This window comes from Ictidomys tridecemlineatus, unplaced genomic scaffold, assembly GCF_052094955.1.
Source record: "Ictidomys tridecemlineatus isolate mIctTri1 unplaced genomic scaffold, mIctTri1.hap1 Scaffold_4544, whole genome shotgun sequence".
NCBI classification, from domain to species: Eukaryota; Metazoa; Chordata; class Mammalia; order Rodentia; family Sciuridae; genus Ictidomys; species Ictidomys tridecemlineatus.
The window spans coordinates 12,314-37,311 of NW_027522943.1; the positions used below are offsets into that span (position 1 = coordinate 12,314).

Here is a 24,998-nt window from a genome sequence, read left to right on the forward strand (position 1 = left end):
TGACATATATATGGAGTTATATGTGTGTGCACACGCATGTGCATGCAAATGTTATTGATCTCTAAAGGTCGATTCTGCCAAATGCTACTAAAGTGAAATCAACGAGAAAAAGGAGAAATACTGTGTGACTCTACTTGTATGAGGTACTCAGAGTAGGCATACTTCTTGAGACATAAAGGGGAATGGTAGGGCTGAGAGACAGGGAGGGGGAGTTAACATTTGGTAAGTACAATTTCAGTTTTTCAAAATGTAAAGAATTTTCCCCCCAGTGCTAGGGATTGAATCCAGGGGTGATCTACCACTGAGCCGTATCACTAGCTCTTTTTATTGTTTTTATTTCAAGATGAGGTCTCATTAAGCTGCTAAGGCTGGCCTTGAATTGTGATGCTCCTGCCTTAGCTTCCTAAGCAGCTGGGATTACAGGTGTGCGCCACCACACCCAGCACAGAGGAAATGAATACTATGAACAGAAGGTGATTATGATAGCACAACAATATGAATTTATTTAATGCCAATGTTCTGCACACTTAAAATGGTTAAGATGGTAAAGTTTACATGTATTTGCTACAATTTTTAAAGTTTAAATGTCTAAAATATGTACATGAGTGTTTATGATAGCTTTGGTTGGAATAGCCCCAAACTGGGAACAAGCCAAATATGCTAGAAAGGGCAAATGGTTAAAAAAAATGGCAGTAATAATAAGTACTTAGTAATAAAAGTAAGAAACTATAAACCAACTTGAATAGACATCAACAGTCTAAAAGCCAACTCAAAACATCACACACTAAGTGACTCCATTTATTTTTTTTATTTTTTATTTTTGTATTTGTTTCAGTTTAAACTTTAATGAAATACATATTTTATTTCAATTTCTTCTCTCTACATTTGAATGGTATCTATAAATAAATTTTATTCATCTTATATCAACACATGAATTTCTTCTTTTGTGAGTAGGATGGTAATAACTAAATGTTCTCAAGTTTACAAAATTATAGATATGAAGAATAGATTGGTGGTTGCCATCTTCCAGATGTTGGGAGGGTGGATGAGTGTCTCTACAGGTGAAAGGAGGGATCTTTGTGGAGATAGAAGTTTTGTACATCGATGGTGGTGGTGGTTACATAAGTCTACTTCTGCTACAATTGCATAGAACTCCACACACACACTTTCACAGATGAGTCCATGCAAAACTGATTAATCTGAACAAACTCAGTGGGTTACATCAATGCCAACTTCCTGGTTTTCACATTATAGTTCTGTAAAATATTACCATTTCGGGAAACTGGGTGAATGGTGTATGGGTATCTTTTTGTACTAATTTTGCAACTTCCTGTGAATGTATAATTATTTCAAAAGTATAATTATTTAGGTATAAACAACATGCCAACCAAAATAAAAAACAAACTTGCTAGTGACCTTACAGCATTTGAAGGCTTGACCACAACACAGACCAGAAAGTTGCCACCGATCTGACCTGGGCTGTCCATACTGAACTGGCTTTTGTCTCACTTAGCCCCAAAGGTCAGCAGTGCACAACAACTGTGTCACTTTTTTTCTTGTAAATATATACTTTTTAGTTGTGGTTGGGCACAATACCTTTGTTTTATTTATTCATTTTTCCGTGGTGCTGAAGATCGAACCCAGGGCCTTGCATGTGCTCTACCGCTGAGCCACAACCCCAAGCCAACTATGTCAGTCTGGGTAGGCTCTGCCACGATTTTTACTTTTCTGTATATCTGAACATTCTAACCTTGATCCGATCGATCATTAAAGACTATCTGAGCAGGAGTCCGTTTCTCACAACACATTCCTGCCGTCCTTTGTGGCAGGTTTGTGCATCATTTGTGCAAGAACAGACTGCATAAAGCGGAGCCTGAGATGAACGGGAAAACCCTGGGATACGCGTGTGTGACGACCACACGTTGGAATCAGAATAAATGCAGAAATGCCTGTGAAACTCGAGCAAAGTACTTCATCTGCAAAACTCCAGGGCTTTCCTGGAGCGGGTTTCAATCTCTCCACCCTGTCTTATCCACCCTGTGGATCCTCCCTACACTTCGTGGGTCCCGGCCAGGGGTAGCTTGGAGAGCTCGCTGCGCCAGCCCGACCTCCCAGGCGCTCACAAGCGGCCGCCTCCAACTCGCCGACCCGCGCCCGGGGCTGGCCCCGCCCCAGCCCCGCCCCCGGGCCCTAGCGCGAGGACCCCGCGGAGCTGTCCGCGGCTACGCCTGATCCAACCTACCCTGTGGCCCATCCGGATAATCCTTCCAACGCGATATTGGCTACGGCGTGGTCCTCGGGTCTCGCACCTCCAGCCCAGGGCTGGGGCCCGCCGTTTGACGAGGAGCCTCGTGGCAGGCGAAGGACCGGCTGCCCCGGAGGGAGGAGGCGGGGCTCGCGCTTCAGCATGGCGGCGGCGGTGCGCGCTGAGGGCCGCTTTCCTGCGGTGTGCGGTGTGTCGACCGGTGAGCGCGGGGAGGGGGCGCGGGAGCCGGGGGTCGCCAGGGCTTGAGGGAGTCCGGGCGGAGGGAAGTGAGCAGCGTCCCGCGGCTCTCCCATCCAGCCCGGGACCGCTGGGTGACCTTGCGCGCGTTCCCTGCCTCTCTGGCGTTGGGGCGCTTGGCTGTAAAGTGACGTGAAGTGTAGTCGGTTCTTCACGGTTCGTTTTGGTGAAGAGGAGGGAACTGGCGAGCCTTGCTTTCCCGGCGGGCAGGCGCGACCCCCCGGGTCACATGGTGATGCCCACCGGGTTCGGGGCTGAGAGGCGCCCGCGGGGCTCTGAAGGTGATGGTGGTTGTCCAGGTGGAGTCGGAGAGCACTGGCCTCCGTCAGCTGAATTCCAGCTGGCCGGTGGCCTCCGTGCAGAGACGGATGACTCGGACGTCAGCCCTCAGTGTCGCCTTTCCTGTCCCCCGGGGCCCTGGTGGGTTGTGTGCACCCTAGGAAGGCGCCCTGCTGCTGTGTTGCCTAAGGTTGGCTCCAGGGCCGCTGCGTGGCCGCCGCCTGCCTTCTCTGCCCTATTTTGTTGTTAAGTCCACAGTTCAGCATTTCCAATTGTGGAACTCAAAGCCCCCTAAAACCCTCAAAGTCCTTTTTTTTTTTTTTTTGGTAACTCATTTTGTAGCAAAAAATTTCACCAGCAATCTTGGCAGAAAATCTGACCTTAATATTCTTTTCTTTTGTCTTTATGATTGTCTCTTCCCTTTTATTTTTCTTTCCCCATCTCCTAGTATTTCAAGGCTGTCTTCCTTCATGAGTCTAAACTGTGTGCCAGCCACTGTCTTCCTCTGTTCATGCGTTTTCCCTCACTGCCTTCCCAGTCCCTTTATGGAGTAGGTTCTGTTATTATACTCTTTATACAGGTGGTGGAGGGAGCCACATAGATTGAGCAAGGGACATAGGTTTTTGCACCCAAAATTCCTGACACCAAAGTGTGTTTCCCTGTCCCCCCCTTTTTTGTCTTCTTGTGTATAACTATTTTTTTTTTGGTTTTTTTTTTCAGCTTTCTTGAACTATAATTCACATACCATACAGTTCATCTATTTGAAGTGCACAATATTTGCACAAACCTGTGCATTTATCATTATAATCTAATTAGAACATTTTTATCACTCCAAGAAGGAAGCTTTTTAGCTGTAGCCACCACTGATCTATTTTCCACTCTTCTTAGCTCTCCTGTTCTAGACATTTCATGTAAGTAGAACCACATACATGGCTGGCTTATTTAGTGCAAGGTCATCAAGATTCATCCACATTGTAACATGTATCATCCTGAATTTCTTAGGGCTGAATTGTAACGTGTCCATCACCACACTTTATCTGCTCATCAGTTGAGGGACACTTGGGTTGTTTTCCATCTTTTGGCTATTATGCCTAATGTTGCTGTAAACATCAGCATGCCATGTTTTTACATTGTGTGTCTATTTTCTTTTCTCTTGAGTATGTGCCTGGGAATGGAGTTGCTGGATAAAATGGTAATTCCACACTTGAGGGATGGCCAGAATGTTTTCAAAGTACCTGAGGGTACAGTGAGGGTTTTGATTTTTCTTTAGCAACATTTCTTATTATCTGTTCTTTTGATTATAGCCATCCTAGTGAGTATGAAATGGTATTAATTTGAAATTTTGATTTGCATTTCCCTGATGGATAATGAATGTATTTTCATGTGCTTATTAGCCATTTTTACATGTTTTTTTGAGAAATGTCTGTTCAAGTGTTTTGGCTCTTTTAAAATTGGGTTTTCATTTTATTATTGAATTGTAAGGAGTTCTAAAGATGTCTAATCAGATGTATGATTTGCAGAATTTTATTCCATATGTTGTTTTTTAACTTTCTTAATAGTTTGTGGGTTTTTTGTTTTTTGGTTTTTTTTTTTTTTTTTTTGTACTGAGGGTTGAACCCAGGGGTGCCTAATCACTGAGACACATTTTCAACCCTTCTTTATATATATATTTTTAGAGACAGGGTCTCACTGAGTTGCTTAGGGGTTTTCTAAGGCTGGCTTTGAACTCAACAATCCTCCTGCCTCAGCCCCTAGAGCTGCTGGGAATATAGGCATGCACCACGAAGCCTGGCTTGATAGTGTTTTTTTGAGGCATACAAGGTTTTTGTTTATTTGTTTTTGTAGTGCTAGAGCCTGAACCCAGGCATGCTGGTTCTTCTACCGCTGAGCTGAGCTTTATCCCCATCCCCGAAACACAGGTTTTAAATTTTGGTGAAGTCTGGTTTATGGGTTTTTTCTTTTTTTTTCTTTTTATCACTTGTACTTTTGGAGTTATGTTTAAGAAACATTGCTAGACCCGAGGTCATGATAATTTACCTCTGTTTTTCTTCTAGGAGTTTTATAGTTGTAGCTCTTACCTTCAGGTCTTTAGTCCATTTTGAATTAAGTTGTACATAAGGTGTGAGGTAGGGCTCCAACTTCATTCTTCTTTTTTTTTTTTTTTTTTTTTAAAAAGAGAGAGAGAGAGAGAATTTTTTATATTTATTTTTTAGTTCTCGGCAGACACAACATCTTTGTTGGTATGTGGTGCTGAGGATCGAACCCGGGCCGCTCGCATGCCAGGCGAGCGCGCTAATGCCTGAGCCACATCCCCAGCCCCAAATAATTAAGTTGTATTCTTTTAAATATCTTTTTTATTGTTGTTGTTTATTTTTTTTTTTTTTTATGTGGTGATGGGGATTGAACTCAGGACCTCATGTGTGCTAGGCAGGCACTTTACCACTGAGCTATCTCCCCAGCCCCCCAACTTCATTCTTCTATGGGTTGACACCCTGTTATTCCAACACCATTTATTGAACACATTCCTTTTCCCCTATTGAATGGTCATGGTCCCTCTGCCAAAAACCAGTTGCCCACAAATGCTGTCTAAGTGTGTTCTGGAGAACCACACTGTATGAAGGGTTGCACAGGGAGGTATAGTCAGCCTGGTGCTGTGGGGGCTCCAGAGGGTGGAGGTTTCACAAGAGCTGCTGAGCATCCAGGATCTGGTGGATCCAGGATCTCATATACAAAAGTGTATGAGAGCGAATTCAAGACTAACTGTGTGTTTGGATGGCTATGGGGAGGGTGGGGCAGGGGCAGCAGGAGGCTGGTGTGGAAGCCTGGGGCCATGTGGCAGTCCTGTAGGCTGTGCCCAGAATTTGTAACTTGGCAGCAGGAAGCCAGGGAAGGACATGTCAGGGCTGTTAATTGATGAAGCCTCTTACTGTAGAAAGGTGGTAAATACAAGGGGAGAGGTGGGAGACCCATTAAAAAACCTTGAACCTGTGTCTGAGTGATGCTAAGGCCTGAACAAAGAAGTGGCAACAGGACCACAGCAGAGGTGTGGCCCACGGCAGAGGGATTTTTAAGGTGACTGCCAAGCATGAAGCCTGGTTGATGGGAGGGTGAAGAGAAGGTGCAGCATGATGGCAGCTACCTGGCCAGTGGTCACTAAGCCTGGAAATCACTCATCCACTTCTCTTAGTTCTTTAATTCTGTGGATGGTATTATTCTGTGAATGTTACTGTTTTATTTATTTTTGGGGTACTGGGCATTGCACCCTATTGTGCTTTACAGAGCCACATCCTCAACCCTTTATATCTCCAGACCTGAATTTGCACTTCCCCTGCCTTAGCCTCCTCGGTATCTGTGGTTGCGGGTTTGTGCCACAGTAGGTGGCTCACCTTATTATTTTAAATGTCCCTCTTCATGTAGGAATGTATCTTTAAAATTTATTTATTCTTGTTGGAGGCCTGTGGACATAGCTAAGTGGTAAAGCACTTGCCCAGCATATGTGAGGCTCTGGGTTCTATTGCCCACACCATAAAACAACTCCACTTTTTGCTGAGTGCAGAGGCCTTCATCTGTAATCCCAGCAACTTGGGAGCCTGAGACAGGAGAATTGCAAGTTGGAAACCAGTCTGGGCAACTTAGGGAGACCCTTTCTCAAAAAACGAAGAGGGGATGTGGCTCAGTGGTGAAGCACGTGCCTGCAGGCTCCGGGCCCTGGGTTCAACCCCAGCACTGGAACCAAAAAATATTTATTTACTTATTTTTAATTGACAGGTCATTTCTGGTGCTGGCAGCTTTCCCTGAACACCTTTCCAACAGCTTCTGTTTTGGCGCTGAAGACCACTCTCAGCAATGGTGAGATTCATTTGGGAAGTATCTGTTCTCATAAGATTTAATAAGAGTTTCTGTAGATTTGAAAATGTGAATGGACAAGGCATGTCCTTGATGATGGTATTGTACCGTCTTGAGTATTTTTCAAATTTTTTATGAGTGCAATTGTTGTAGTTCAAGGCTTTAAAAAATAATGGTTGCCATTTTTGAGTAGGTATTGTGCACTAGGCTTGAAACATATCACCTTGTTCAGCCCTCACACTGGCTTTCATGAGCTTATTCGCATTTTAGAGATGATAAGGTGAATCTCTGAGAAGCCAAGTGACTTGTTCAAGATCATGCAGCCAGGCCAGGCACAGTAGTGCACACTTGTAATCCCAGTGACTTCGGAGGCTGAGGCAGGAGGTTGCAAGTTCAAGGCCAGCTCTGTCTTAAAATAAAAATAAAAAGGACTAGGGATGGGGCTCAGTGGTTAAATACCCCTGAATTCAATGCCCAGTACCTTCCCCCAAAAAAGAATGAAAGAAATCACACAGCCAGTGAAGCAGGGCTGGTCCCAGAGCTTTCTGGCTGTTGTGATGCCCCCTCCTGTGGACACAGACTTCCTTGACATAGTGCAGGGCCTCTGTTCAGCTGCCTTCTGGGAAGTCCAGGCCAACCTTGCTGTGCAAGGAAGCCTGGCCCTTTCACCTTGAGCTTCTGGGACTCCTGAGTGCTGGGCTTCCCTGTGGGTCTCCTGCCTTTTCCTCTTGTAGACCCACCTGTGAGATGCCTTGGAGATCCTGGGAGAAGTCCAGCTGACAGGGCTTTCTCCCTAATGGCAGATTTCCTACGACCTGTCACACCCACTGTGAATCAACCAGTTTGATTTGTTGCTTGGTTGATTCACTCACTGATTTATAAACAGTTTATTTACCCCTTAACATGTGCCAGGCACTGCCCTGACCTGAGCCGGTGTAGGGCCTGATAGGGATAGCTGTCCTCACTGCAGGTTGCTGTGCTATTCATTAAAATATTAACTTTCAGGCTGGGGGTGCGGCTCAGAGGTTGAGCCTTGCCTAGGGTGCCCAAGGCCCGAAATTGAATCCCCAGCTCCACACCGGAAGTAAAAAAAAAAAAAAAAAAAAAAAAAAATTGAGTTTCCAAAAGGTCGTAAAAGGCTCAGGGCTTTCATTCCTAGTCCTTTTCTGCTCCTTCCCATCATCTAGGAACACTAATTCTTTCACCTTCCTCTGGTTATATTTCTAAATACACTCAGTCTTCTTTAAACAACATTGTTATGCTAATTGGAGATGTAACAGTCTATCCTTACCCTTACTTTCTTCCAGTATAGGTAGAAGCCGAGTTTGGACTGAATCTCTGGGCATTGTTTTTGTTATTAAATTATGTGCACATTCAGAGTGGAGCTAGGTAGTATTCTACTGTTACATTTTTTCCTGAAATTCATAATTGCCTGACTTTTAAGAAGTTGATTGCTTTCCTTATCACTCTATTTTTCTAAATGCTGCAACAAATTAGTCAGAAACATAGTAATAAATTTTCTAAAATCTCTCACCAACCAGTTTTCCTAGAAGAGACCCAAGTGAGAAGGAAGGAGTTCTTGGTGTAGAACGTGATGTGTGCTGAGGTAGAACCCTGGGGGCCTCTCCGTCCCCACCTGAGGGGTTGTGGCCTATCCCACTTTAGGCTGCAGGGTTGTTGCTTCCTGAGTCTGGGGTCTCATGACCTAAACTTAATAAGAACTCAAAGGATCAGAACAGAGTTGATAAGTGAGGTGGATTGTGATCTGTAAGTGAGCTTCAGAACGTGACTCAGCCTGAACTACTGAACTTTCTTCTTTAAAAAATCATAACACGGGGCTGGGGATGTGGCTCAAGCAGTAGCACACTCCCCTGGCATGGGTGCGGCCCGGGTTCAATCCTCAGCACCACATACAAACAAAGATGTTGTGTCTGCCGAAAACTAAAATGTAAATAAAATATTAAAAAAAAAATCGTGACACAATGTAAGCAAAACCGTTTATACAAGTGTGCATGAAAATTGACTGTTGTTTTGGTGGTACTGAGGATTGAACTGAGGGGCACCCTATCACTAAGCTACATAACCAGCCCTTTTGATATATTTTTTCTTTGTTTATTTTTTTGATGGTGCTGGGGATTGAATCCAGGGCCTTGTGCATGCAAGGCAAGCACTCTACCAACTGAGGTATATCCCAGACCTATGTTTTATTTTGAAACAGGTTCTTGCTAAGTTGCTAAGGCTGGCTTCGAACTTGCAATCCTTTGCCTCAGTCTCCTGAGTCACTGGGATTACAGCCATGTGCCATGCACCCAGAAAAAGTGACTATTTCTAATGTGTACAAAGCCCTGGGTTCAATCCCCAGTTCTTCCCTGCCTCCCATTAAAACAAACAAACAAAAAACAAGTGGCTATTTCTAAATTCTAAAGTTGATTTCTTTTTATTTTTGACAGTTGGTTTCTTTTAGGCTGGGTACATTATTAGCTATGAGTGATATTTCAGTCTTTCCAAAAAATCTGTTAATAATTTTTACACTTCTTGAACTACATTAAAGATTATAATGCTGAACAGAGCAAGATGAAATGTTTTAATATTAGATATGTGTTGAAGATGAAGGTGTTTACAAGAAAGGCTGTGTATAGCAGAATGAGATTTGTAATGATAAAGTTCTGGTTTGTTAAACAATGAAGACCCAGGGCTGGGGTTGTAGCTCAGTAGCAGAGTGCCTGCCTAGCATGTGAGGCACTAGGTTTGATCCTCAGCACCACATATAAATAAATAAAGATCCATCAACAACTTCAAAAAAAATGAAGACCCAATGTTTTCTGGCTACATTTTATTTGGTAGTTCATCAGGTGGGCTACAGGTCTAGAGGACATCTGTGTGCTAGGTGCGATCTCCCTCCCCACAGGTGAGCAAATCATCTGGAATCGAAATTAGTGTTGAAATCTCATCCAGTCATCCAGTTCCTTGTGGCATTGGCAAATGTATCTCATAGGCCTACATTTGAAACAAAATGGTCGTATTAAGTGCTGTCCAGTAATCAAAGATTATCCCTTTGTGTTTGGGTCTCTGTATTCAGTGGAACTATTTCGATGGCTTCCTACCACCCTTAGATGTCACTCTCCCTGTCCTTACCCGCTTTCTTTCTCTGGTCCTGTGAGTCATGGTTGATGCTGCTGATGAATCTGCAGTTACTGTCCTCTGCATGGCTTCACTCAGACTTGAAAACAGCTGTTGTCAGGTTTTTGTTTTGTGTTTATCAAGCCAATACCCTAAAGGCCACTTTCCCTCCAGGGCTGTTTGGATCCTGTCACTTCTCTAGTGAAGCACAGAGCTCAAGAATCTGTGCATGCACTGATCTTGCCAGCACTGTCCCACTCCTTCATCACCACCTGTTCCTGTCACCTCTGCCTTCTTCCTCACGTGAAACCGCCATCCCTGGGACTGGTCAGATGGCTTCCTCTCAGACATGGCTGTTCTAAAACCTTTTCTCAAGTAATAGATGCATGTGGTTAAAAAAAAAAAAAATCCCTCAAAATACAAAAATGCGGGTCTTTCACATCCAACCTTAAGTGCCCCTGTTTTCTTCCACAGAGGCAGCCGCTCCTCAGTCTCTTGCCTGATCTTCTGGAGCTGTCTACAGCATGCCTTCCCTGCTTCCTTGTGTTTTGAACATAAAGGGCAGGGTACCCTCTACACATTGAGTCTTGTTCTTCTGAAGAGTTTCACTTGAAGGTCTTTCCTCATCTGTCCACTGCCCAGCTGCATACAGCAGAGGGCGCCATTTGCCCAGAGCAGCCCAGGAGCTTGGGCTGGATAATGCAGGGCAGAAACCCTGGCTGTACAGAGCTTTCTTGAGACTGGGACATCCACTGTGGAAATGAACCATGACCTCTCTAGGAAGGGCATTTAGGTGGCTTTCATTCCTAAAAGTTTGGTTTTATTTTTTAAATAACAATTGTCCTCAAAATATGATTCTTAAAAGATTAGAATTTTTAGAGACTTATTTTCATCAAGTCACAGTTATTTGGTGCTGGCAGCTCCACAGCCAGGGAGCATCTAACTTGGTTTTGTTTCATCTCTCTGTAGGCCCTTTGTCACTGCAGGGAACCAGAGACAGCCGACACTTCACCAGCTTGAGTCATGCGCTACAGACACAGTGCTGTATCTCTCCTCCCACCAGCCGGTCAGGCCAGCAGTACAGACCCTACAGCTTCTTCACTAAATGTAGGTAGACTGGCACACACTTCCACTTCCTGCAACAGGAAAGTAGGGGTGCTTTCCTATCTTAATTTTTCTTCTGTCATAAACGAATTAACATTTTAGTGATTATTCAACTAAAAATGCAACTAGAATTATCTCATGTGCTACAGCTGTATTTGGAGAGCACTAGTTTATCTGAGCCCCTCATTTGGGGCACCCAAGGCCTAGAAGTATTGAATTGTGCCCCAGATACCCTGCTGATTTAGAGTCACACCAAGAAGGCCCTTACTGTTTTTAGCTGGGCCTTTGCTAGGACATATCATTTGGAGAAGTTCAAGAGACGTCACTACTGAGACCTGAGTTGTGATTGGCAGACATCAGGGAAGCAAGTCTACTTACTGGTCAGGGACTTACTGGGATTTAATGTTAGCCATCTTTTGTGGAAACAAAGTGGAATTGTCTCCTCTTGTGTTTTCCAAATGTAATCATGTTTTATGTTCACTGTATGATTTTATTTTATTTTCATTACCTCAGTGACATGGATGAAGCTGGGCTTTGTGGCCTTTCTTATTCTTAGGAGAGTGTAGATCTTTGCTTTACAACTACAGAGTTTTTCAAAACCCCGTTTCCTTACAGTGACAGCAGATGAGCTCTGGAAAGGTGCTTTAGCAGAGACTGGTGCTGGGGCAAGAAAAGGAAGAGGCAAAAGAAGCAAAAAAAAGAGAAGGAAGGATCTGAACAGGGGTCAGGTCATTGGTGAAGGTAAACGTGTTTGGTTGTTTTGACAGTTTTCAGATTTGGTCCTGAACTTGGGGTGGGAAACTGATGATCTTGGGAAGGGGAGAAATAGCAAGCAAGCTGGGTCTGAGGGAGGCCTGGGGGGGCCCAATGGCAAACTTTGTTCTAAAAAGAGTCTATGTGCTTTTAAAGTGTTTTCCCCCGATTTTATGGATATTTGGCAAACTGGAAACATTCTCATTAAGTGCATAAGAATCCATGGTTTAGAGTCCAACCAGGGGGCTTACCAGCTGCCCCGGAGTGTCACGTACTCTTCATGGGGCACAGCTGTGATAGGTCCTGTGCTGCACACAGCCCAGTGCAGGCAGGTGGAGCTCGCAGAGAGCTGGCAGGCTTCCCCTGCCCAGAGAAGACAGTGACCAAGAGCAGATCTGTAGTCACAGGGCCTGTTGCCGCTACTCAACTGGGCTGCTGTCACACAGAAACTGCCCTGCACAGCGCATGGTTGGACAGGCCCAGCTGTGTTCCGGTAAAACTTTATTTACAAATCAGCTGGTGGGCCGCACTTGGCCTTGGTCCTTCACGTGGTGATGTGATTGTTTATACTTGTGCTTTTGAAAGCAAAAATAGGATAGGTGAACTTGAATTGGCTTATTTTTACTGTTGTGCAGACTCATCACTTTTGATACTAACAACCTTTCAGAAATAAAGGAAGCACCTTGTGCTGCACTTCTAAGATTGCACATCTGCTTGGGTGCTTTTACTACTTGTATCTTGTTTTAGTTTTTAAGCATTTGTTATTTATTTTTAATAATGTTAATAATAATAATAATAATTATTATTATTATTTTTGAGACAGGTCTTGCCATCTGGTCTTGCCAGGCTGGTCTTGAACTTGCAGGTTAAAACCTCCCTCCTGTCTCAGCCTCCCACCTAGCTGGGACTGCTCACATGCACCACTGTGTCTGGCTATAATTTATGTTTTCAAATTATAAAAATCGTATGCATACCTTCTCAGTAAAAACGCAGAGTGTAGAGAAAACTAAAAGCCCCTGATGTCCTTCCTGCCGTCCACATTCCCATTGTCTCCCCTGAGGGGCCACTGGTCTCCTATTGGTATTTCCTTCAGTTGTTTTTGTGTGTGCTGGTGCGCGCTTTTGTATCAATTCCTTAAAGAAATAGATATCGTCTTTAAAAAGAAAAGAAAAGAAAAAGATAATTATACTATATGGTACATGCAATTGTATAATCTGCTTTTTTTTTTTTTTTTTTTTAACCCAATAAGAGGTCTCAGGGCTGGACATGGTGGCAAACCCCTTAACCCCAGCGACTGGAGAAGCTGAGGCAGGAGGATGACAAGTTTCAAGGCCCGCCTCAAGAATTTAGTGAGACCCTGTCTCAAAATAAATAAAAAGGGTTGGGGATGTGGCTCAGTGGTAGAACGCCACTGGGTTCAATTTCCAGAACCAAAAGTAATAATAATAACATGTCTTAGAAATCATTCCACATCAGAACCTGGAGAGCAACGTTTTTTTTTTTTTTTTTTTAAGAGAGAGAGAGAGAGAGAGAGAAATTAATATTTTATTTTTTAGTTTTTGGTGGACACAACATCTTTATTTGTATGTGGTGCTGAAGATTAAACCCCGCGCCGCGCGCATGCCAGGCAAGCGCACTACTGCTTGAGAGCCACATCCCCAGCCCGAGAGCAACGGCTTTTGATTTTGTGCAGGATATGGCGCCTGCTGGCTGTGCGTTCAGCCGTTCCTCTGTTGCCGACTCTGTTGCCGACCTGCATTACAGGTCGTGTTTCAGCAGACATCTTAGCGCTCACAGGCCTCACGAGTGTTTCTCTTGGTAAAAGTGAAAATGCGGTCACATGCCTGTAGGGTAGATGTGCATAAAACTGTGACAGTGCCAGGTCACCTGCCAAGTGATCGCATCAGCTCCAACTCCACAATACTGTGCTGGTGTCTGTGCACGCGTTCCCTGGCATCTTAGCAACATGAAGAGTGAGCACCTTTTAGAAGTTGTCACTTACCTATAATCTTTACCCTTCAGGACGCTCCGGCTTCTTGTGGCCGGGTCTGAATGCCCCTCTCATGAGAAATGGAGCCGTGCAGACCATTGCCCAGAGGAGCAAGGAGGAGCAGGAGCAGGTGGCGGCTGACATGCTCCAGCAAAGGGAAGAGTGGGACTGGAAGCGGAGGATGAAAGTGAAGCGGGAGCGAGGCTGGAGCGGGAACACATGGGGTGGCCTCAGTGTCGGTCCCCCGGACCCTGGTCCCAATGGAGGTAGTGGAGGCCTGGTTTGCTTGCCTTTGGTAGAGGACGTATCGTCCTACAGTGTTTCTGAAAATAATTTTATTGTTTACTTGTCTGTTTAGATTACCCTTTCTGAAAAAAGAATTTGACCTCTTTGACTAACTTTCCACATTGTTATCCCGGTTGCATTTGTGGGACACTAGAGGCCTGTAACCAGGAAGTGTTCCTCCAACAGGATGGAAAGCCCTGGGTCCCAGTGCCTTAGCAGGTGCCTTAGACATGGTGGTGTGCATTATAGATCTGTAGGGCACAGCGTTTCCCAAACACGTGGCCTCAGGCTTGGAGTGCTGTTTAACAGCAGAGTTGAGGGACCCCAGAGAGCTGTCACTAAGCCTTCGTAAAAGCAAACATGAAACAAAAACTGACGACACTTAGGCTGAATTAGAAAACAAAGCCTCCCCCTCCCCACAGAGGCAGATTCACCTGAAAATCTTGCTCTTGCCAGTGAGTGGGAGAAGAGGAAGCAAACAGGAGTTTGGCTCAAAGTAGAGGAACGGTTGGGCTGGAGAGGATGGGGCGAGCGTGCAGGAGGGTGGAGGTCTGGGAGGGAGAGGACCTGCCCACGAGCCAAGTCCCCAGTAACCAGATCCAGAGTTTAGACAGACAGGCTGCTGTTACCAGCAGGGGCAGGGTGCAGGTTTGGGTGAGCCTGTGCAATGGGGGTGGAAAGGCGGGGAGGTCACCTGGTATCTGGTAGCTTTGGTCAGGAGTCATCAAGCCAGATAGTGGCATTGGTGAACATGGCCACCAGAATATTTCTTGATGAGAAGGTGGCACTTGGCACTGGCTTCACTATCACCCAGTGGGTGGGACCCTGGCAGTGTCCAGGAAAGAAGATTGACTCTTGAGCTGACCGCTTTCAAAGCCGACTGCTGGGTACAGAAGCTTTTATTCTGCTCTCCTATTTTATTTTGTAATTGAGATTTTCTGTAATAAGTAAAAGCAAGAGAATTTGGGAGTGTTGGAAACAGCTGTGGTGGTGAGCGGAGGCTGAATTAAGAGAACTGAAAGCTGAGGAGCCGGGAGTTCCCGAGCGGGTCAGACCCGCAGTTGAGAGTGGTGAGCGTAGGCCAGGCTCTGATCTCTCCCGGCAGCAGCAGCAGGCCACTTGTGACCAGACAGCTGCGTGGGTTCTGGCCTGGAGAGGGCGGTAGAGACAAAAGTGTAGGGATTGAGGACGTTGGCGAGATCTATGAGGAGTGAGGGACTTTGGTGTCTTTGAGGGACTTTGGTAAGAGAGGCTGTGAAGAGCCCAGGAGACCAGATGGGAAAGCAGCGAGGAAGGCTCTGGAGGTGTCGGCGCTCCAGGAACCTGTGCCTCGGGAGCCGGCAGCAGGGAGCTGGAGAGGGGGAGGCTGCGGTCAGAGAGTCGTGGCTGAGCTCGTGAAGTCAGGCCAGGCAGTCCCCGTGAATGATGGGAACTGGGGCGCAGCCTGGAGAGCGGCACCAGAGAGCTCAGGTTCTTCCCATTAGAAGTCTGACGGCACCTGGGAAAGGCTGCCCCACGTGAGCAGCGTGGATGCTCTTATCTGTGTGCTTTTTCTTCTCTCCTTGTAGAGACCTATGAGGACTTTGATACCAGGATACTCGAGGTAGGCCTGCCGAGCTCAACTCCCAGGGTCCTCTGGAGAGGTTTCCGGGGTCGGGTGGGCAGGAGGAGCTGAGCAGAGCTGTGGTGACAGTGATCTCTCGGACACAGACTCAAGTTCAGGGAGGAATTAACACAATTTGAAGTTCAGTTCCTTCATGTTGGTGGTCCCCACTGCTGCCTTGGTTTGATGTTAAGTTCCTTCTTCCTGGAGCTAGAGTGTGCTATGTGGTGGCCTCTTGTGGAGCTGTACACCAGTTGTATCTAGGACACAATCAGAGAACAGGTTGGGAGGAGCAGGGGCAGGGGCAGAAAGCCTCAGGTTATGGCCAGTGTGCAGTTTGACTAGGGCAGTGGTCTCTGGGCTGCTCACAGATCCTGTATCAGGTGTGCTTGAACCACCCTTCCAGGGTGGTTCTCTGATGGCCAGTGTTCCTTGGAGCTGGCACTGTGCATTTAATCAGTGTTTCATAATGTGGAACAGAGCCGGGCTCGGTGGTGCACAGCTGAAATCCCAGTAGTTTGGGAGGCTAAGGAGGGAGGATGGTGAGTTCCACAGCCTCAGCAAAAGCAAGGCCCTAAGCAACTCAGTGAGACCCTGTCTCTGAATAAAATACGAAAAAGGGATGGGGATGTGGCTCAGTGGTCAAGTGCCCTGAGTTCAATTCCCAGTACCTCCCCAAATTGTGGAATAATTTATATATCAAATTTGTGACAAAGCCTCTCTGAATATGTATATTATTTCTTCAATATCAGTTATATTATGGAATTTTTAAAATATGTTTACAAGTGTTTTATGTTGGTATCCCATTGTGTGTTATTTCCCCCACCCCAATTCTAGAGATTGAACCCAGGGCTTTGTGCATTGCTAGGCACGCACTCTGCCACCAAACCACATCCCCAGCCCTTTTAACTTTTTATTTTGAGAAGGGTCTCGCTAAGTTGCCCAGGCTGGCCTTGACTTTGCCTTCTTCCTGCTTCAGTCTCCTGAGTCACATGGATTACAGGCGTGTGCCCCTACACACACCCCAGTTCATAGCTTTTGAAAGTTAATCCCACTGAAAGAGTCTTTCATATGTAGGTTGTTTCCTATAAGATGATTCAAAAGTGTGGCCTCAGCCTCCCTTTTCCTTAAACTTCTTCCTAGGAAGGAAAGGGGACAACTGTCATTTAAGCAGTTTAGTTAATAGTTTCATAATTCCTGGCCTTTAAAATAGGCTGAAAAAATGGGAGATTTTCCTGAAGTTTATAATGAATAGGTGTTTCCAAATTCTGTATTCTTGTTTAAGCCTGATCCTTAACATAGCAGTCCAGTCCTGCGAAGTTTTTTCCTTACGTTGCATTTCATCATTTCTAAGATATTTTAGTACCTTTGATACTGGAATTTGTCTTATAATCAGTGTTAAACTATTTCAAAGTTTAATCCATAGTGTTTTCTTTCCTGTGTACATTTATTAAGATGGGGTACATTGAGTTGTGTAGTTGTAAATTCCTTTAAAGATTATCTTAGTTAACTCTCCTAATAACCCAATGAAATAGGAAGAGAAAGTCTTATTTCCATTGTGTTCCCGAAATGCTTCAGAGGGAGGGTTTGTTTGGGAAGTTTGCTTTTGTGCCTACAGACTGGAGGAGGTGCTGGGTCCTGCACCAAGCCTTGTGTGGCTGAGCCAGCAGGTCCTCGTCCTCTACCTCAGAGTTTTCTTCAGCTGTCCTATTGATGAAGCATTTTGTCTTTTAGGTCAGAAATGTTTTCAATATGACAGCCAAAGAGGGAAGGAAGAGATCAGTCCGTGTCCTGGTGGCTGTGGGGAATGGGCAGGGAGCTGCAGGTGAGTGGGGTGACGCTGAACACAAAGAGGCCTGGCTGCCCGGCTGGAAGCCAGGGCCCTGCTGCCAGTCTCACTTTTTCTACTAATAGAGCCGCCTAGAGGTCTGGGCTCACAAACCTGGTGGTAAACCACGAAGCTTCTCAGAGAAAGAAAGAAAAGCTCTTAAGGCCTACATCTGAGGACTGGGTATTTTAAAGGGCTTAAGACACTATTGTATGGTGCATAATAGTGAAAACTTAGAACAAGTTCAATCGGGCCTGGTTACAGGATAGCTGTCCAATATAATATTCTTTTTTTTAATATTTATTTTTAGTTATAGGTGGACACAAGATCTTTATTTTTTATGTGGTGCTAGGGATCAAACCCAGTGCCTCACGCATGCCAGGCGAGTGCTCTCCCTCTGAGCCACAACCACAGGCCTCCAAAGTAATATTCTATAGCCATTAAAGAATTGTGAAAAATTACTTACACAATAAGTAATTTTGGTTAAAAATTTGTCATGTAATCATGATTTTTTTTTAAAGTCATTTATATGCAAGGAAAAAAACTAGAAGACTGTACACTGACTGATAAGTGTTCACTTGGGTTAGCAGGTTTGTCAGTCATTTAAATTTTCTTCTTTAGACTTTTAAAGTTTCCCTACTGAACATCTTGTTTTTGAAATGTGTTCACATAGAACTGAAAAACTGTTTGTTGCTTCCTTTTGAAAATTTCAAAGCAAAAGCAAAAGACATGATAGTGCTTTGCTGTAAGAGACCATGGTTAGCAGTTAGTGTTGTCTCTTTTCAAAAATATCTTTTCTGAAATTTTGTGTCCATGTTACCTCCCTTTACCTTTTTATCAAAAGCTTAGCAGAGATCTTATTATAGCCATGAATTTGCACCTTGCTCTTCTTGCTTGGTTTTGCCCTGAGAGGTCTTCTGTTAGCATAAGCAGATTTCTGGTATTGGTTTCATAGTGTTCCAGTGTGTGCATAGACATGATTTTTGACCCAATCCCTATTGTTTCCAAATTTGTATCATTTATTACAAACAACAACAATAACATTGACCTTTTTGTACATGGAGCTTGTTGAACTTTTGGAAATATAGAAATAGGAGAAATGTCTTGAAATTGCTGCCGCACTGGGTGTAAATGTCAAGTATTGCCAGATCTCCTCCTCAAAGGTTGCATCAGTTTATGTCCCTCTGTACCACCCATCCTTGCCCTGAGTAGTATCAGACTTTACTGATTGTCAGTATGATCCCTGAAACGTCTCTCCCAGTTTACACCTGTACTTTCTAAGTTAGGAGAGTGCCGACGCCATTTTGCGTGTTCATTGGCCGTTGCGCTTTCCCTTTGGACATCTGTCAGTCCAGGTGCTTTGCCTATTGTTTTAATTGGGTGGTTTTCTTGTCTTTATTGATTGGGATTAGCTTCTTGTAAGTTAAGGACATGAGCCTTTTTTGTCTTATCATCTTTTGACTTAGTTTTGAATTTTTTTCCACATCGAAGCTTTAAAATCCACAGAAGTTTTAAACCTTAACATAGCAAATTTATCAGTCCTAGGTCACTTCTGGTTTGTGTTTTGCTTAGAAAGTCTCCTTTTGAAGATTATAAGTAAGTCCACTCATATTTCCCTCTAGGACTTCCATGGTTTACTTTGTTCTGTTTAAACTAGGAACTGGAATTCAAGCCCTTTTCATCCCAGGCCTCAGATGTCTTGCCTATTTTATTTTCCTGTGTGTAATTTTAAAACAAAGTACTTTTTTCAAATTAAATAATAAATGGTGGCAGCAAATAATGGAAGCATTTCTGCAACTTGTGATAGACCTCATTTCCTAGGGTAAAGCATTTACAAATTGGAAACTATTAGGTTTATTTTTCTGGTTAATTAAAATTGAAATTCTACTGAAATCATAGTTTTACTCTATAACAATGTATTTTTCCCCTATCCCTTCTTGTCATTTTAATCTCTTTGCACAAGTGCCCCAAAACATTTGCCTTTTATAAATATAGAGCATACTTAATTTTAAAAATTGAGTATATTTCATTTTATTAGAGATTTATAAAAGGTAATGTTATGTATCTCAATGTCAAGTCTGTCGAATGCCTCAGAACAGATGAGCACATCTCTGGCTTTCTTCATGGCTGGTTGTGCAGAGCAGGTGTTCTGTGGGCAGTTGAAAGAAGGGCGTGAAATGCTGTAGAGCCCAAACTGGGAGCTGGGGAGAGGCACAGGCTGGGTCAGAGTAGCTTTCCTTTTCATAAGTTTTGCTTTTTCTTTTGAAGGTTTTGCCATTGGGAAGGCCACTGAGCGGGTGGATGCTTTCAGGAAAGTACGTGCATGTTTTTCTTTGTTAACATTTAGTAGAAGATGAAAAGCTCTGTGTTCACATGGGGGCACTGCAGGCACACAGTCACGTATCACGAAGGAATCGTCAGTGTATGTGTGATAATGATATTGTAGCTAAGTCCTTATGTTTTAAGGTGCATAGGTGGAATTTTTTATAATAAAATACTTTATAAAATAGTTTTGAAACCCAGCGAGAGATTTAGGAGAATTTGTTCCTTCCTTTCTTCAGGCAAAGAACAAAGCCATCCACTATTTGCATTACATAGAGCGGTATGAAGACCATACAAGTGAGTGTGGGTCTTTTCTTGTAAGATTTGCAGAATGCCACTGTGTCCTGGTGTGTCTGTGACATGCCCAATGGGTGTCTTTGTGTTGCTCTGACTGCATTCTTACAAATGTGCAAAATGAGGAAACAGCCTGGCCTCGGGGGGTGGCAGGAGAATGAGTGGGGTCAGCGTCTGTGTGTCCTGTGGGCTGGCTTCTTAGGGCAGCACCCAGTGCTCTGTGGCTTTTGCAGACATTAAAGCCACATGCCTGACCCTCCTGTGTCTGCTTTACCCCCCAGTATTCCATGACATCTCCTTGAGATATAAGAGGACACACACATCAAGATGAAGAAATAGCCCAGAGGTAACTGGAAAGCTCTGACTCTCTGTTGAACATAAAGCAGAGAAAGCACCACAGTCCCACCCTCCCCCCTGGGGTTGTTCGCCTCTCCTTGAACTCATCCTGAGAGTGACAGATGGAAGTCCTGAATTAGGCTGAGGAAGGCCAGGCTCCTGGGGAAGAAGCCAAGGTCGGGCTGCACAGGCCCAGGCCTGTTCCTGGAGTGGCTGAGGCATGCAGAGCAGGTGGTGGTGGTCCGGTTGGATGAGTGGGCACGTGGTTCCTCCTGGAGCCTTCACCCAGCTGGACGGTGTGTTTTCCTGCCAGTCACGTGCTGTTCCTCTACAAGTGTCGTGGTGTTAGGCTTGTTATTTGGTGCTGGGGATTAAAGCAGAGCCCCACACCTGTGAAGCACGCGCTGTCACGGAGCTCCCCCAGCCCCTCACCATTGAGTACTGTTGAACTTCTATGATCTCTATTCATTGAGGCACTGGGTGAGCAGAAATGGCCTTTCTTGTCTTGTGGACAGGCCACAGGCAGTGTTGGTTATGGGGACAGTCACACCCAGTGCACTCTTGGTGCAGAATTCTTAAACATTTGGATTTGCATTTTGCTTGCAGTTCTGTAGTAAGAACCTGTTTCATTTGACTGTAGTTTTTTAAATCTCAGGAGTTCAGGTCAGGAGCTGGGCGCAGTGGTGCACACCTGTAATCCCAGTGACACTCAGAAGGCTGAGATAGGAGGATTGCAAGTTCCAGGCCAGCCTCAGCAACTTAGTGAGGCCCTAAGCAACTGAGCTACTGCCTTGTGCCTTCCTCAGTGCTGTCAAGAGGAGGAGGAGGGCCACCTTCATCAGGGTGGCCAGAGGTGGCCTCTGAGCAGGGGCAGTGTGAGTGAGATCCTGAAGGAAGAGGAGCAGAGGGGCAGGTCTGGGAGAACGTTCCAGGCTGGTGCGTGCCCCAGGTAGTGTGCCCTCCTGCACAGGCCATGTGAGGACAGTGCAGTAAGTGGGGTCGGGCACGGGGTGTGTGTGTGTGTGTGTGTGTGTGTGTGATAATGATATTGTGGGGGGAAGATCCTGCAGATGTCTTTGTTTAATTCAGAGAGCAATGGCCAGTGAGAGGTTGTGCCCCGGAGCCTTGATTTGCTGAGGATCAAACCCAGTGCCTCACACATGCCGGGCAAGCGCTCTGCTCTATAGCCCCAGCCCTGGCTTGTGTTTTTGATGCTCTTCTGGAGGAGGGATTGCCGGTGGCCAAGAGCAGGGCACGTGGCTAGAGGGGAGGAGACCACCCCAGCACTGAAGGCCATCAGGGAGGTGAGAAAGCACTCCAGGAGCCACCAATTCAGGAGACGCTGCCACTTAGGCCAGAAGGTGTTCCCAGGAGAGGGAAGTGGTGTCGCTGCCAGGGCAGCTGAGTGGTCTAGGAGGGTGAGGACAGGCGTCTCCCTTGATGGTAACCAGGCATGGACACGGGAGCTGGCCTGGGCAGAGGGCCAAGAGTTTTCAGGCACTAAAGTTTTAATGTAAGTAACATCGTGGTTTCCCCCCCCACTACGTTTAAGGTAGATATTCTGTTTAATTTTTGTACATACCATTGAATAAATGTCGTCCTAGAAGTCACACTAGCTGGGGGTGGTGAAGCCAAAATGTCATTCCCTAAACCCAGAGCCACACGAAAGACAGCATGCTGGCAGGTGCTCAGTCCATTTCCTGTCTCCTAGGATACGGCCTGCGCTGCCACAGGGCCATCATTACCATCTGCCGGCTCATTGGCATCAAGGACATGTATGCCGAGGTCTCTGGGTCCGTCAACATGCTCAACCTCACCCGGGGCCTCTTCCATGGGCTCTCCTGCCAGGTAACCTTCCCTGGGGTTTGAGCAGGTCTGGCTATGCTGCAGACCAAGGTGCTGAGGGTCTCCTAGGGGCTCCCACGGCCACCTGCTGCAGTGACCCCAGGGCTCTGCTGCCCAACCAGAGCTAATCTTGTTTCTCAACATCACCTCACCCAGTCGTTTTGAACCAAATCTCAGGTCCCATTTTATTTCATTCGTAAATATTTCAGTGTATTTCTAAAGGATCAGAATCAGAAACCTGAGAAGTGGTTTCTGATTCTGATCCTTTAGAGGATCTAAAGGATCCGTTTACTTCTATGGTAGAGCGCTTGCTAGGAACACTTAAGGCCCAGGTTTGATCCCCAGCACTGGGGAAAAAAAAATGTCATGGTACCCTTACCATTCCTAAATATCATGACTCAGTATTATCAAGTATCGAATCTGTTCATTCAAATCTATCCATTCGTCTGATTTAAAAACTTTTTTTTTTACACAGTTTTTGATTCAATCCCATTGATTTGATTCAATCCAGTTGAGAAGATGTCAGCACTTCTAAAGTTTCTCCTGTGTCTTTTAAGTCTCTCTTGGTCTGTCCCTCTCTCTTCCCCCCTTGCTGCTGTTATGTTGAAGAAGTCAGGTGTTTTGTCCCATAGTGTTTCCAGGGTTGAGCACCCGTGGAGTCCTTGATGTCCTTTCCCCCCTGGACCTCCTGTGATTTGGTTGTTAGATCTCAGGGCTCCACCAGGTTCAGGCTTGGTGCTTGGCCCGGCAAGCACGTGCTTAGGGAGTTTGGAAGGCGAGGCCTGGCGTACCCCAGTTTGGGGTGGGAAGGTGGGCTGAGGCATCCCCCTGTGACAGCCACTGTGGTTTAACCACCCAGAATCAGCTGGCACTGCTCTTTCCCCCAAGCTCTCTGGTGGGTTCTGCACTCCCACCCCCACCCCACCCCTGTGGTGGTGCCTCTCACTCCTATAGCCACAGGGACCCTCGGAGACCTAACTGCTGTTCTCACTTTGGTCTTGCCCAGGAAACCCACCAACAGCTGGCCGACAAGAAAGGTCTCCATGTGGTGGAATTCCGGGAGGAATGTGGCCCCCTGCCCATCCTGGTCGCCTCCCCCCGGGGGGCCTTGAGGAAGGATCCTGAGCCAGAAGAGGAGGTTCCCGACATCAGGCTGGACTGGGAAGAGGTGAAGGCTGCACAGGGAATGAAGCGCTCTATTTGGTCAGGTCTCAAGAGGGCCTCCACCTGACCTTCCTGCCACCTGGCTCCCCTACTGCAACACCGTGCCTGCTGCCCTAGGCGCCTGGGACTCCCCCGTCACATCTTGCTGTGTCACCTCTTTTTTCTTTTTTGAGGTAATTTCAACCTTCTTTATTTACAAATAAATAATTCTAGTTTTGATTTATTGATCACGTGATCTGTGCCAGGCAGTGTGACAGGGACATTATGTACTGACCTCAGTTCAAGACTACTTTAAATACTCCATGAAACCAGCAAAAGCAAATGGAGCAGGGAGACAGGAAAAGACCCACCCAGGGGTAATGTGCACAGGGACATGAAGGGCTGTGGTGGCTGTGCCCGACGCCCGCTCGGGCTGACCCATCCCTGGGAGGTGACCTCCTGCCCTGTCCCTCACAGCTGCACCCACCTCCAGCAGGGCCCAGGCTGCCCTGGTGGCAGGAAGTGCCTCATTGTTCCAACTTGAACATCAAGTGCCAGCAGCAGGAACCTCTTGTCACACGCTTGACACCTCTTGTGTGGTGTCTGGAGAAATGTCTCTTCACCTCTTTTTGCCCATTTGAAAAATTGAGTTATTTGTGTTTTTATCATTGAGTTGTAAAGATGCTTTAGTATTGTGGACACAGGCCCCTGTAAGGGGTGTGACCCACCATGTTCCTCCTCCGTGGGCAGATCATCATTTCCTGTTTCTTTGAATACTTTCTCTGCCCCCATCCTCCCCCAATCCTCTGCCTACCCAGGTAGGCCCTTGTCACAGTCCCCCAGTTTATTGCCTTTAAGACAATAGAGTAGTTAAAGCACAATTAATGCCAACATTTTTTTTACACATGTAGATGTGCAATGTATGATAACAACACAGAGACCAGGCAGGAGTCCTGGAAATATGCTGTCACCTGGTTCTCTCAAGGGGTCATTTGAAGGTGGACTGGTTAAGGTAAAGATGTGCACTTAAACCCTATTGTAAAGGAGTCACTAGCGTGACACAGAGCTGTAGCTATTAAGCCAGCAAAGAGAATGAGGTGCAATCTTAAAAATAACTCATTGTGCTGTTGCAGTGGCACACACCTGTAATCCTAGCTGCTCAGGAGGCTGTGCAGGAGTTTCCCAAGTTCAAGTGCAGCCTCAGCAACTTAGCAGGACCCTGTCTCAGAAAGGGCTGGGCAAACATACAATGCTCTTGATTTGTTGATTATACATATCCTTTGATTAAAGTCCAAACATAACGAGTCTTTAGAGACATTTTGTATCAGAAAAAAATAAACTTTTCTTTTGCAAGTTGCTAGATAATGTAGAAATTTGGTACAAAAAAAACAAAATGCAAAAAAATGTGTATGTATTTATAGTGAATAGGATTGCCTGAGGCGCGTAATACTTGTTTATTTAATGTGTGCCCTTGCAGACAATTTTACATGTTTGTATGACAGGACATACATGTATGTGTGAGTGTGTGTGTGTGTGTGTGTGTGAGAGAGAGAGAGAGAGAGAGTGTGTGAGAGTGTGTGTGTGTGTGTGAGTGAGAGAGAGAGAGAGAGAGGGGGAGAGAGAGAGAGAGAGAGAGAGAGAGAGAGAGAGAGAGAGAGAGAGAGAGTATGTGTGTGTCTTTTATATACAAAAGAGGCTGAAATATCTATCCAGGCAGAATATGTGATCAGACCCAAGCCTGTGCAGG

The 24,998-nt window shown here is 45.6% G+C and overlaps 1 pseudogene; it reads left to right on the plus strand.

Moving 5' to 3' along the window:
• Window positions 1-2,310: 2,310 nt before the first annotated feature.
• On the plus strand, window positions 2,311-23,491 carry LOC144373658 (small ribosomal subunit protein uS5m-like; annotated as a pseudogene).
• The last annotated feature ends 1,507 nt before the right edge of the window (window positions 23,492-24,998 follow it).